The sequence below is a fragment of the Bos taurus genome, chromosome 25 (genome assembly GCF_002263795.3).
Source record: "Bos taurus isolate L1 Dominette 01449 registration number 42190680 breed Hereford chromosome 25, ARS-UCD2.0, whole genome shotgun sequence".
Lineage (NCBI taxonomy): Eukaryota > Metazoa > Chordata > Mammalia > Artiodactyla > Bovidae > Bos > Bos taurus.
The window spans coordinates 34,081,941-34,093,558 of NC_037352.1; the positions used below are offsets into that span (position 1 = coordinate 34,081,941).

Below are 11,618 nucleotides of genomic sequence, written 5' to 3' on the forward strand. Positions count from 1 at the left end.
ACTATATATAAAATAGAGAATAAGGATCTACTGTTTAGCACAGGGAATACTACCCGAATACTCTGTAATGACCTGTGTGGGAAGAGAATCTAAAAAAAGGAGTGGGTATATGTACACAGGTAAGTGATTCACTTTTCTGTACACCTGAAATTAACACAACTTTATAAATCAACTGTACTCCAATAAAAATTAATTAATTTTTAAAAAAAGAAGACAACAGGAACTCCCACAGGATGAGGGGGTCAAAGGTATTCTAAGCCAATGGGAAGCTTGGTAAGCAACGGATTGACTGAGTTCTGGAAGATGATGAGAGGAGATGAGGTTGGGAGATTGGCGGCAGAGATAACACAAACATACCTCAATCGTCCTGCCCCAGATGCAACTCACGTATTGTTCTTAACGTCCAGTCAAGTCACCATTGTCCCCTTCCCCATATCTAATAATGTCTCTAATTTTGTTGATTGAACCAATTTAACTCCCAGACCCAGCTGTTCCTTCTCAACCCCATCCCACTGCCCCCCAACTTGCCTCTGTCCCATCTGTTCTGCACACAGATGTGAGAAATCTCCTCCTACAGTGCACACTGCCCGGCTCACTCCCCTGCCTAGACTTCTTCACTAGGACCCCATCACCAACAACTAAACTTTCAACCATTCCATCATCTCCAGAATGTTTACCCACCACCCAATCTATCTTACACCTAACAGAAATTGAGCTCATCCAAAAATATCCACGACCGAGTTCCCCAGCGGTCCATTGGTTAGGACCTGGAGTTCTCACTGCCAGGGGCCTGGGTTTGATCCCTGGTCAGGCCACTAAAATCCCTCAAGCTGCATGCACAGTCAAAAAAAAAAAAAGAAAAAAGCACACACACAAAGTCCTTGAAATCACAGATTTAATGTACTGGCTATATTTTTTCCCAATATGCATTGAAATAAACCCACAAATATTAAAGTAAACCAGGAGTGAGTGTGTGTGTGTGTGTGTGTGTGTGTGTGTGTGTGTGTGTGTGAAACTATTCGTGGTCTGCCCGTATCCCCTAGTTCTTATCAATTCAGGGCACATGGCCTGGCTTCCATCTGCCAGTACCTGGCTGACTCTGCCCCCTGAGGTCAGGCTGACCTGCTGGGAAAGGGGACTCAGAAATTCCAACGAAGTAACTGATACCAACACCAGTGGTTATCAGCAAATACTTTGGCAGCTCTTGGTTGACAGACAGGTGAGATGCAGCCCAGTGACGCACTGGTAAATCTTTAACTGGCTCTGAGAGGAAAGCTCTGTTTTGCAACATTTGCTCATTCCTATGATGTAAATGGGCTTCCCTGGTGGTTCAGTGGTAAATGTGGGTTGGATCCCTGGGTCGGGAAGATCCCCTGGAGAAGGAAATAGCAACTGACTCCAGTACTCTTGCCTGGGAAATCCCATAGACAGAGGAGCCTGTCAGGCTACAGTCCCTGGGGTCGCAAAGAGTCAGACGTGACTTAGTGACTAAACAATAACAACACATGATGTAAATACTCCTCACATGCCTGATTCCAGGCTTTCAACCTGAACATGGAGTTGGGAAGAGATGCTGTTCCAGGTGGGAGGAGCTAGCTTCGGTGTACTACTGGGTGGAACGCAGAATGAAGACTTAGGGGACTCATGGTCCTTAAGTCCTGAGAGATGCAAGGAGGGGAAACAGTGGTATTGAGAGGGAGGCTGGATGGTATTTACTAACTGGAGGCTCACCAAAAACAGGTGGGTGCAGGAGGAAGGGAAGGCCTCTGAGCATGCGCACAGGGTCCCTCGGATGGGCCACGGCTAAGGATGCCACGCCTAAGAAGGCAAGGCTTCCCCAGGCTTGCGGACAGGAAGCCATAGCCACCCGGTTTTCCTGTCTTGCCCAAGGCCAGGTCCCATCCTTCTCTTGTAGAAAGAGCTCCTGATTGGAAGTCAAGGAAGGATCAGATTCTGCTGATCCACAAAAGCTCAAGGTCAAGGACCTCAGTAAAAGGAGAAGTGAAAGGGCATTCTTCCTGAAGGATTATCACAGCTGGATTTCTTCCCTAAGACAGAAAGATACTGAGGCTGGAGCCACAGAGGCCCGGCTCCTTCACTGGGCTGCCCAAGGATACTGAAAAGGTGGGTCTGGGATCAGACACACTTTTCCCACTTGCTTGACTTCAAATCTCGTGGGATTGGTTGGAATCATCGGAAATCATATGCTTCTGGTATGTACTTGCTTGTCTTACTTCCTGGAACCAGTAGGAGGCTTGAATGACAGTTATAAGCGCACTTTGCAAATTGCAAAGCAAGAGTAGAAATGAGTGATGGAATTATGGTGATGCCCAATCCATCCAAGACCATGAGTGGGGCCAGTGGCTCCTACTCATGGGCTCAGTGGCTCAGGCCACAGAAGGAAGTCCTTGTTGGGTTGGGTAGTTAGCTACCAGCAAGTTTGGGGAGTCTGGAGGAGATGGGGTTCTAAATGAGCTCCTGGGAGAGGTAGGAGGCACCAAAACAGATCACGGCACTGAGAGAGGAGATGGAAAGAGTTTCCGCACAAACCACTCTGCCCGTGAACCCCTTCTGTCCTCAGGAGGCTTACAACCTCAGCAGGAAGACAGGGCACACGAGAAAGCCCACTTTGCTCATCTTTCCCCTGGTTTCTGCCACCAAGGACCTTAACAAATGGCTTCTTACAAGGAATGACTTCCTGATGGACAGAGTCTCCCATAATATGATGATGCCAAGAGGAGACTCTGTCTGCACAGCACAAGCAGTTCTATTTTGCAGTCATGCAGCAACATGGGAAGACATTGGACAAACAGTTGATAGATTTTGATTTCAGCTCTGCTACTTAGCGGCTTAGTGAGAGCAGCAGCTGCTGCTGCTGCTAAGTCACTTCAGTCGTGTCCGACTCTGTGTGACCCCAGAGAAGGCAGCCCACCAGGCTCCTCCATCCCTGAGATTCTCCAGGCAAGAACACTGGAGTGGGTTGCCATTTCCTAAAGTGAAGTCGCTCAGTCATGTCTGACTCTTAGCGACCCCATGGACTGCAGCCCATCAGGCTCCTCCATCCACAGGATTTTCCAGGCAAGAGTACTGGAGTGGGGTGCCATTGCCTTCTCCGTAGTGAGAGCAGACAGTTCACTAATTCTCCCTGAACCCCAGTTTTCCCACCTGTAGGATGGGCATGGAGATCTCCACCCTGTTTGCCAGCCCAAAAGCATTGTCAAAGACTCAGCTGAGTTAGTAAGTGTGAGATGTGTGTGTATTTAGTTGCTCAGTTGTGTCTGACTCTCTGTAAACCCATGGACTGCAACCCACCAGGCTCCACCATCCAGAGGATTCTCCAGGCAGGGATACTGGAGTGGGTTGCCATTCCCTCCTCCAGGGGATCTTCCCAACCCAGGGGTCAAACCCATGTCTCCTGCATCTCCTGCATTGCAGGTGGAGTCTTTACCATCAAGCCTCCAGGGAAGCCCACTCTTTGGCAGGAATATACCAAATTCTAGAATCCCAGAAGGCAGGCAGGTGTTCAGCATAAACCATACTGCTCGAACGAATGTTCTGGCCAGAATGAATCTTTCTTATCAGTTAACTATTGACTAGGAAAACACGCCAAGGACCAGGCTTCCCCGGTGGCACTAATGGTAAAGACCCCGTCTATCAGTGCAGGAGACATAAAAGATGCAAGTTCGATTCCTGCGTCGGGAAGATGCCCCTGGAGGAGGGCACGGCAACCCACTCCAGTATTCTTGCCTAGAGAATCCCATGAACAGAGGAGCCTGGCGGGCTACAGTCCATGGGGTCACACAGAGTTGGACAGGACTGAAGTGACTTAGCGTGCATGCACTCCAAGGACCAAGTTCCCAGATGCCAACCAAAGACCAAACTCATAAGCAGGTCTTTCTAAGGCTAGGTCTAAGGATAGGCTGACCATGCTATGAGTAACTCTTTTCTGCACAGGACTAAATTTTCCAATTAAAAGGCAGAGGTTGTCAGACTGGATAAAAGAGCAAGACTCCACTACATGCTGTCTACAAAAGATGAATTTTAAATATAAAGACACAGATAGGTTGAAAATAAATAGATGGGGGAAGACATATAAATATAAGGAGGGACATTTTGTAATAATTCATCAGGAAGACATAACAGTTATAAATATGTATATGCCTGTTAATAGAGTTTAAAGATACTTGAAGAAAAGGACTTCCCTAGCGGTCCAGTGGTTAAGACTTGCACTACCAATGCAGGGAACATGGGTCTGATTCCTGGTCAGGGAACTAAGGTCCTGCATACAGTGCAGAACAACCAAAGAAATAAAAAGAAATTAAAGACACCTAAGGAAAAACTGCCAGAATTAAAGAGAGGAACAGACAGATTCACGATTATAGTTGGAGATTATAACACAGTTCTCTCAGTAATTGATAGAAGAAGTAGATTCAAAATCAGTATGGACATAGAAGTTCTTAATAACTTTGACCTAACTGACGTTTATAGAACACTACCTTCGACAAAGGCAGAATATATTTTTTCCCAAATGCATATAATATGGCCGTTGAGATACACAATGTGCTTGGCCAATTGCTCAGTACATTTCAAAAACCTGAAATACGGGCTTCCCTGGTGGTACAGTGGTTAAGAACCCGCCTACCAATGCGGGGGACAAGGGTTCAGTCCCCGGGCTGGAATGATCCTGCATGCCTCGGGCACCTAAGCCCATGGGCCACAACTACTGAAGCCTGAAAACTAGTGCCCTTGTGCCCTTACTTTGCAACAGGAGAAGCTACAGTGATGAGAAATCGTGCATCACAGGTAGAGAGTAGCCCCCTCTTGCTGCAACCAGAAAAAGCCTGCTTGCAGTAAGGAAGACCCACAGCAGCCAAAAATAAATAAATTTTAAAAAAAACTTAAATATTAAAGAAAATGTCCTGTGACCAAAATTGAATTAAATTAAAACCAGTAATGATAACAAATCCACGAAAAATGTATTTGGAAATTAAACATCATGTTTCTTAATAATCCATAGATTAAGGAAGGAATTACAGGGGAGCTTAGAAAAGATTTTGAATTGATAAAAATAATATGAAATATTATTTTATAATAATGAAAATACAACACATCAAAAGTTGTGGTATTCAACTAAAACAGTGATTAGAGAGAAATTTATAGTTTTAATGCTTATATTAGAGAGAGAGAGAAAGGTTTAAAATAGGTGACCCAGATTTTTATCTTTAGAAGCTAGAAAAAGAATACAAAGATTAATCCAAAGTGAACAAAAAGAAACAAATAATAAAGATAAAAGCAAAAATCAATCAAATAGAGAACAAATGTAGAGTAAATTAACAAAGCTCAAAGTTGCTCATTAGAAAGATTAATAAAATTGATAGTAATCCTAGCTAGGTGGATAAAGAACAAAAGAGGTGTTCTCACTGCAGAGTCTATACATATTAAGAACATAAGGAAATTAACCAATGGGTCAGAAAAGATGTAACAAGGAACATTAGAAAACACTCTGAGATGAATGAAAATGAAAACATACTTCACTAAAACTTATGGGTTGCCACTAAAGTAGTACTTACAGGGAATAATACGCATAACTATATGTCAACAAAATAGATAAGCAGAATTAACACATTCCTAGAAGGACACAGACTACCGAAACTGACTCAAGACTAATTTGAAACTCTGAATAGGTTTATGACAAGAGATTGAATTAGTAATCAAAAGCCACCCACAGGGAAAAGCTGAGTCCCAGATGACTTCACTGGTGAATTTCACCCAACATTTAAAGAAGAAGTAATATCAATTCTTCACAAATTCTTCCAAGAAATAGAAAATGAGGAAACACTTTCCAACCCATTCTATGAGGTCAGTATCAGCCTGCTACCAAAATTAGACAAAAATATCACAAGAAAAGAAAATTGCATACCAATATCTCTTATAAATATAGACACAAAAATTCTCAACAAAATGCTAGCAAACTGAATCTAGTAGCATAAGAAAATTATTATACACCATAACCAAGCAGGACTTATCCCAAGAAGGCAAGGTCATTTTAACATAAAAAATTAATCAATGTAATACACCATATCAATAGAATAAAGGGCAGAAACACGATCATCTCATAAATACAGGAAAAGCATTTGACAAAACTCAACACCTCCATGAAAAACCACTCAAAACCTAGGCAGATAGTTCCTCACCTGATAAAGGGCATCTACAAATAACCCACAGTTAACAATGTACTTAATAGTGAAAGACTGAATGCTTTCTCCCTAAGATCAGAAACAACCAAGGGTGTCTGTTCTCATCGCTTCTATTAGACATTTTGCTGGAGATTCTATCCAGGGCAACTCGGCAAGAAAAAGAAATAAAGGGAAGCCAGACTGGAAAGCAAGAAATAAAAGCATCTCCATTTGTGGATTACATGACATTATATATAGAAAACCCTAAATAACACAACACACACACACACACACACACAACTAGAGCTAGTAAATGAGTTCAGGATACAAGAGCAATATTAAATACAAAAGTTATATTTCTGGGAATTCCATGGTGGTCCAGTGGTTAGGACTTCACCTTCACTGCCAAGGGCACAGGGTCAATCCCTGATTGGGGAACTAAGGTCCCACACTCTGGATGGTATGTCCCAGCAGGTGGGGGGGAGATTATTTATTTCTACACACTAAGGAGTGAACAATCTGAAAATGAAATTAAAAAATAATTCCATTTACAGTAGCATCAAAGAGAATACAATAACCAGGAATACATTTAACCAAGGAGGTGAATGAATTATATACTGAAAGTTACAAAATATTATGTTCTTTTTATTTTATAAAACATTGTTTAAAGAAATTTAAAATGACCTAAATAAATGGAAAAACATTCCATGTCTATGGGTTGGAGACTTATTATTGTTACGATGACAACATTCCAGAAGTTGATTTACTAGCAGAATACCAGGTGGCTTTTTTGCAGAAATTGACAAGCTGACTCTAAAATTCATATGAAAATTCAAAGGGCCCAGAATAGCCAAAAAGGAAGAAAAAAAATTGGAGGACTAACACTTCCTGATTTCAAAATTACTACAAACTAATCAAGATAGTTTGATACTGGTATAAAGATCAATGTATAGATCTGTGGAATAGAATTAACAGCCCAGAAATAAATCGTCATATTTACAGTCAAGGGCTTCCCTGGTAGCTCAGCTGGTAAAGAATCCACCTGCAATGCAAGAGACCCCGGTTCGATTTCTGGGTTGGGAAGATTGCCTGGAGAAGGGATAGGTATGCACTCTGGTATTCATGGGCTTCCCTGGTGGCTCAGATGGTAAAGAATCTGCCTTCAAGGCGGGAGACCTGGATTCGATCCCTGGGTTGGGAAGATCCTCTGGAGGAGGGCATGGCAACCCACTCCAGTATTCTTGCCTAAAGAATCCCATAGACAGAGCAGCCTGGCGGACTGCAGTTGATAGGATCATAAAGAGTGGGACACGACTGAGTGACTAAGCACACAGGACACTTACAGTTAATTGATTTTTGACAAAAGTACCAAGTCTGTTCAATGGGAAAGAACAGGCTTTTCAACAGATGGTACTGGGACAGCTGGATATCCATACGCAAAAGAAAGAAATTGAACGCCTACCTCATACTATATGCAAAAACTAACTCAAAATGAATGAGAAACCTAAACATAAGAGCTAAAACTATGAAACATAGGAAGGAAACATAGGGGTAAATCTTCTGGATTTGGCAATGGGTTTTTAGACATGGCACGAAAAGCACAGGGCTTCCATGGCGGCTCAGTGGTAAAGAGCCAATGCAGGAGACACCGGTTCAACAGTTCAGTCCTTGATCTGGGAAGATCCCAAATGCCATAGGGCCACAACCATTGAGCCTGTGCTCTAGAGCCCAGGAACTGCAATTACCGAGCCTCCGTGCTACAACTATTGAAGCCCACTTACCCCAGAGCCTGTGCTCTACAACCATAGAAGCCACAGCAAAGAGAAGCCTGCACACCACAACGAGAGAGTAGACCCTGCTTGCCACGAGAGAAAAGCCTGTGCAGCAAAGATACAGCACAGCCAAAAATAAATAAATAAAATTATATTTAAAAAAGCACAAGCCACCAAAGAGAAAACAGATAGATTGAACTTCATTAGCATGTAAAAGTTTGTGCTGTGAAGAACACTATCAAGAAAGTGAAAAGACCAGGGAACTATAGGCAATATCTTGTAATAACCTATAATGGAACATAATCTGAAAAATAATGTATGTGTGTGTGTATAACTGAATTGCCTTGCTGTGTACCTGAGACATACTTCAATAAAATATGTATACTAAGAAAACAAGCAAATAAATAAAAAAGGAAAGGGAAAAGACAACTTACAGAAAAGGATAAAATATTTGTGAATCATACATCTGATAAGGGACTTGGACCTCAAATATGTAAAGAACTTTTATAACTCAATAATAAAGAGACAAATAACCTGATTAAAAATAGACAAAGGATCTGAACAGATGTTTTTCCAAATAAGGTACTGAAATGACCGATAAGCATGTGATAAGATGCCCAACATCATTAGTCATGAGAGAAATGCAATTCAAAACCACAATGAGATAGCACTTCATACTGACTGTAATGGTTCTAATCAAAAACACAGATAAAAATAGGTGTTATGGGGATGTGGGAAAAATTGAACCTTCATGCAGTGCTGGTAGCAATGTAAAATGGCACTGCCATTTTGGAAAACAGTCTGGCAGTTCTTCAAAAGGTCAAGCATACAACCCAGCGATTTTTCTCTAAGGTATATAACAAGAGAAATGAAGACATACATCAACACAAAACTTTGACATAATGTTTAGAGCATTATTTATAATAGGTCCAAAGTGGAAACAACCCAACATCTATCAACTGATGAATCGTTAAATAAAATGTAGTAGGGATTCCCATGTGGCTCAGTGGTAAAGAATCCTTCTGCCAAGGAAGAGACGCAAGCACGATCCCCGGGTCAGAAAGATCCCATGGAGGAGGAAATGGCAACCCACTCCAGTATTCTTGCCTGGGAAATCCCATGGACAGAGGAGCCTGGTGGGCTATAGTCCATGGGGTCACGGAGTCAGACATGACTTAGTGACTCAACAACAACAAATACCCATGTAATTGAATACTGTTATTCAGGTGCTAAGTCGTGTCTGACTCTTTTTGACTCCATGGACTGCAGCCTGCTAGGCTTCCCTGCCCTTCACTATCTCCTGGAGTTTGCTCAAACTCATGTCTATTGAGTTGGTGATGCCATCCAATCATCTCATCTTCTGTCACCCCCTTCTCCTCTTGCCCTCAATCTTTCCCAGCACCAGGGTCTTTTCCAATGAGTCAGCTCTTCATATCAGGTGGCCAAAGTATTGGAACTTCAGCTTCAACATCAGTCCTACCAATGAATATTCAGGGTTGACTTCCTTTAGGATTGACTGGTTTGATCTTCTTGCTGTCCAAGGGACTCTCAAGAGTCTTCTGCAGCACCACAGTTTGAAACATTATACATGTTTCAGTGTATCAATTCTTCAGTGCTCAGCTTTCTCTACCTCTAACTCTCACATCCCTAGGTGATTACTGGAAAAACCACAGCTTTGACTATACAGACCTCTGTTGGCAAAGTGATATCTCTGCTTTTTAATACACTATCCAGGTTTGTTATAGCTTTTCTTCCAAGGAGCAAGCATCTTTTAATTTTGTGGCTGCAGTCACCATCCACAGTGATTTTGGAGCCCAAGACAATGAAATCTATCACTGTTTCCACTTTTTCACCATCTATTTGCTGCGACGTGATGGAACTAGTGGCCATGATCTTCATTTTTTGAATATGGAGTTTCAAACCAGCATTTTCACTCTCCTCTTTCACCCTCATCATGAGGCTCTTTAGTTCTTCTTCGCTTTCTGCCCTTAGAGTGGTATCCTCTGCATATCTGAAGTTGATACCAATAATAATCATAGCTGTCTGTATATATTTTTTGAAATATGTGTGGTACTAGGAAAATCATAAGACCAACTGTTCTATCAGTAAAGATTTTATTCTTTGATAAAGAAAAAAGAAAAATAAATTCGTATTTCCTAGCTCTGTCCACTGAAAAGGCCCAGAAAAATGACCACTTACGGAGCAATGAGCAATCCTAAGAGGCCCAGAATGTGGTCTCTAAATACTATTTCCCACTAAAGAAACCAGAGAACTTTGAAGAAAATGACTTATTTCAGTTCTGGGATTGGAAATATCCAAGATAAGCAAAAAAGCAAAGATGACTGCAATTGTGCTAAAGGGGAGCAGGAGTCAAAGTGGAGAGGGCCTCACTGACTAAAGATTGGACAATTTGAAATGCATCAAAAATTATGAACTGCTACGGATTAAAACAAAAAATATGGTCAAATTTGTGAGTTCACAGTGGCACTTAAAAAATAAAGCTTCAGGCTTCCCTGGTGGCTCAGTGGTAAAGCATCTGCCTGCCAGTGTAGGAGACACAGGTTCAATCCCTGATCCAGGAAGATCCCACATGCCACGGATCATCCAAGCCCGTGCACCACAACTGCTGAGCCTGTGCCCTAGAGCCCAGGAGCTGCAGCTACTGAGCCACGTGCCACAAATGCGGAAGCCCGCGAGCCCCGGAGCCTGTGCTCTGCAACATGAGAAGCCACCGCAAAAAGCCCTCGCACCACAGCTAGAGAGTAGCCTCCACCCTCCGCAACTAGAGAAAAGCCCACACAGCATTGAAGACCCAGCACAGCCAAAGCTAAAATAAAATAAACAAATAAAATAATCTAAAAAATGTAAAACTTCATCAGTTACTCTATTAGTTTCTTAGAGTTGCCGTAACAAAGTGTCACAAACTGGGAGGCTCGAAACAAGAGGAATGTTTTGTCTCCTTGTTCTGGAGGCCAGTTGTCCAAAATGAAAGTGTTGGCAGGTCCACACTCCAACCTGTAGGGAGGACTCCTTCCTTGCCTCTTCCAGCTTCTGGTGTTTGCCGGCACTCCTTGGTACCCCTCGGGTTGCTGGAGTGTCACTTCGCTTCCACCACCACATGGCCATCTTCTCCCCTTCCCTTGAGGACCCCAGTCACATTGGATTAAGGGCTTGTCCTAGGGTTAGCAACAACCTTATTTCCAAAAAGGGCTTCCCTTGGGGCTCAGCTGGTAAATAAACCACCTGCAGTGCCAGAGACCTGGGTTCCATCCCTGGGTTAGGAAGATCCCCTAGAGAGGGGAGGGCTACCCAATCCAGTATTCTGGCCTGGAGAATTCCATGGACTGCAAACAGTCGGACATGACTGAGTGACTTTCACTTTATTTTATTTTTGTGTGTGTGTGTGTAATAAAGTTTTATTAAAGTATAAAGGAGATAGAGAAAGCTTCTGACATAGGCATCAGAAGGGGGTAGAAAGAGTACCCGCTTGCTAGTGTTAACAATGAAGTTATATAATCCAAAGAATGTCTGGAGGTTGTAAAGACCTCATCAGACCTACTCCCATGATTTACATTTTAAGATAACACTGTCCTCAAGCAGGATACATCCTTGTAAAGACCAGGTCTACTCCCATAATTTACATTTTAAGATAACAGAAGGTTTAATCCAG

At 42.5% G+C, this 11,618-nt stretch overlaps 1 non-coding gene across 1 annotated transcript; it reads left to right on the plus strand.

The window, feature by feature from the left end:
• Positions 1-10,458: 10,458 nt before the first annotated feature.
• On the plus strand, positions 10,459-10,531 carry TRNAG-GCC (transfer RNA glycine (anticodon GCC)). Its single transcript has one exon. It is a non-coding gene; the product is annotated as a tRNA-Gly (tRNA).
• The last annotated feature ends 1,087 nt before the right edge of the window (positions 10,532-11,618 follow it).